Raw genomic sequence first — 2,695 nt, 5'->3', positions numbered from 1 at the left:
GGGTAACGGGGGGAAGGCGCCTGCCCCAGCCCACCCGGTTCCCGTGTGCGGGCCAGCCCCGAGCTCGGGGCGAGGCGGACAGCGGCATCCCCGGGGAAGACCGCAGGGGACGGTCGGGCGGTGGTCTCCTCTCCTCGAAAGTTACCGTCGGCCGCTGCCGAGATAGCCGCGCGCCCCGCCCGGTCTCTGCAGGCCGAGCGGACCGGGGAGCCCACTAGGAAACCGACTTGCCAGATTGGGGCTGTAGCGCGCTTACTCAGACCACAGTCGGTGCGTTATCCGGGATCTCCCATCTCGGCGCTGAAGTTTCTTGCAGTGGTTTTTCGTGTGAACCCGGACGCTGTAACTGTACTTTATCTCGTTGAGTGACCAAATGTACTTGTAAGAATAACTCGAGCCCACTTCACACTTACTTCTGCCCCACTGTCCTTATGCCCGCCCCCGGAAACGTTGAAAGAAGAAAACTACTTTGAAAAGATACATAGGTTGCCTACCATGTCTGTATTTAATGCGTTTAAAAAACAAGCATTATTTTGCTTTATACATATTTTTGAACACAGGAAAGATAATAAGGAATTAGGTTTTCATTTGGAGAGAACAGTGTCTGGAGACTGAGGTGTTCACCACATTATTCTTCTCTTGTGTTTAAAGTATAACTTCCTCAGAGAAACAGAGTGTAAACAGTCTATTCATGTTTTGCACAAATACAAAGGAGAAAAAAAATCACCCAGTTTGTATAGAATGGTGTAGTTTATATTTTATTTTCATATAGTGTTTTGCGACCGAAGAATGTGTCACGTTTATTTCATTTTATTTACCTTATTTTATTTATCTTTATTTTAAAATCTCCAGTTTAACACCTTCCTATGTCTGTACACTCATTAAAGACTGATACGTATTGCATATGATGAGCTCATGTTAGAAAAATAAACAGAATGTTAATGTTAAACTACTTCAGGAAACTTCTTTCCAAAGAAACTTTTGCTCTAGTGTAAAATAGAAGAAATTAAATGTCTACTTATCTAATCTCTTTCTGGAAATAGTTGTACTGAATATAGTTTGTATTTTTTAGTGAATGACATTAAAGTTAAACTATTGCTAAGGTTAATATGAACAGCCACTTGCCTTTTGCATGTGTTCTGATTGATAACATCTAAAATTATCATGTGTATCCCATATCTGATTCTGTTCAGGAGATGGTTAGCATAGTGATTTCATATTGGTGTGAGTCATTTCATATTACTACATTAAGCCTGAAGCTAAAAACAAGTTGATTACAGGAGTTTATCTAGTTCATTACCTTACTTTTAAATAATTGTAAGACCAAAGTGTTTTTGCCTTTAGAAAATATTTTAACTAACAAAGAAAACCCAAGAGTATTTATGAAAACCAATAAATAATCCCAGTGAATTTTTCTTTGTGCCCTGAATTTTTAATTTCTCATTATCCATGTTTATTTTATTATTTTAATAGTTTATATATAAACCACAATTTTTGATGGTTGACATTTATCTGGTCAAAAAGTCTAAAAAAGGGAAAAAAGATAAAAAGGGGGGGAAAAAGACTGCAGGGTATTTTCTAACCTGTTAGGCTAAGTTCATTTTAATAAGGTAGAAATACCACTTATTAAGTATAAGAAAGCTTTGGTAGACCTTGTACAAAAACACTGAATTATTATTTTCAATCAGATAGTTTGATGTGGATAAACATTTATTGCGTTTTCAGTGCTATTCAGTGTGTTAGGTGTTTTAAAATACATTGCCTTGTTAAATGCTTAACAACCAGTGGATTAAATATTATTGCATATGAGCGATTACTCAGCATTTACAGATGAGGAATCACTCAGAGAAAGTCATATAACTAGTATTAGTGGTAGAATTTCAGCCTAGGTCCATCTAATTCTTTCCTCTTTATCACATAGCCTCCTTATGTACAGACAGGTATTACCATTCCAGTTTTTACAGGTAATGAAACCAAGATTTGGAGAGAGAAGATAATTTGCCCAAAGATCTGTAGCTAAAGGCCAGGAGAGGTGATATTAGCCAGGATTTGAGCCTAGTTTGAGGTAACTCCAAAACCATAGTCTGTTAAAACAGCTACTTAGATGAAGTCAGACCCAGCCTATTAGCTAAAGTGTTTTGTTTAGATCAGGGGTCCTCAAACTACGGCCCGCAGGCCACATGCAAATACAAATATTGTATTTGTTCCCGTTTTGTTTTTTTACTTCAAAATAAGATATGTGCAGTGTGCATAGGAATTTGTTCATAGTTGTTTTTTTTAAAACTATAGTCCGGCCCTCCAACGGTCTGAGGGACAGTGAAGTGACGCCCTGTTTAAAAAGTTTGAGGACCCCTGGTTTAGATCCTATAGGAAATTTAAAGCCAAGAAAATTATTTTAATACTGCCACACAGTTCTTTGATAATATAGGGTGTCCGAAAATTCACGCAAGAAGTAATTTTGATAGAAAACACAGGTTTATAATTAAAAATTGTAAATTTTTTATTGACTCATAAATTATACAGTATAGGGTTATGTATGGAATAGCACATCGGGTAAATGGCCTCCACGGCTTTGCTGGCACATAGGCAAAGCCGTGGTCTTCATTGGTCTTCATTGTCCCTGCTCCTGGGCCACAATTGGTACTTGGTAATGCTTATCAAATTGAAGGGATTGAAATCAAAGAGCCAATGTACA

At 38.0% G+C, this 2,695-nt stretch overlaps 1 protein-coding gene across 1 annotated transcript in view; it reads left to right on the top strand.

The window, feature by feature from the left end:
* The window catches only part of LRCH3 (leucine-rich repeats and calponin homology (CH) domain containing 3), a 103,929-nt gene that overhangs the window by 396 nt on the left and 100,838 nt on the right, over positions 1-2,695 (top strand). The gene's annotated exons all lie outside the window — the stretch shown is intronic.

Source organism: Myotis davidii, unplaced genomic scaffold (genome assembly GCF_000327345.1).
Source record: "Myotis davidii unplaced genomic scaffold, ASM32734v1 scaffold9, whole genome shotgun sequence".
Taxonomy (NCBI): Eukaryota; Metazoa; Chordata; class Mammalia; order Chiroptera; family Vespertilionidae; genus Myotis; species Myotis davidii.
Note: the sequence above shows the minus strand (reverse complement) of the source record. Positions and strands in the feature narration are given on the sequence as shown.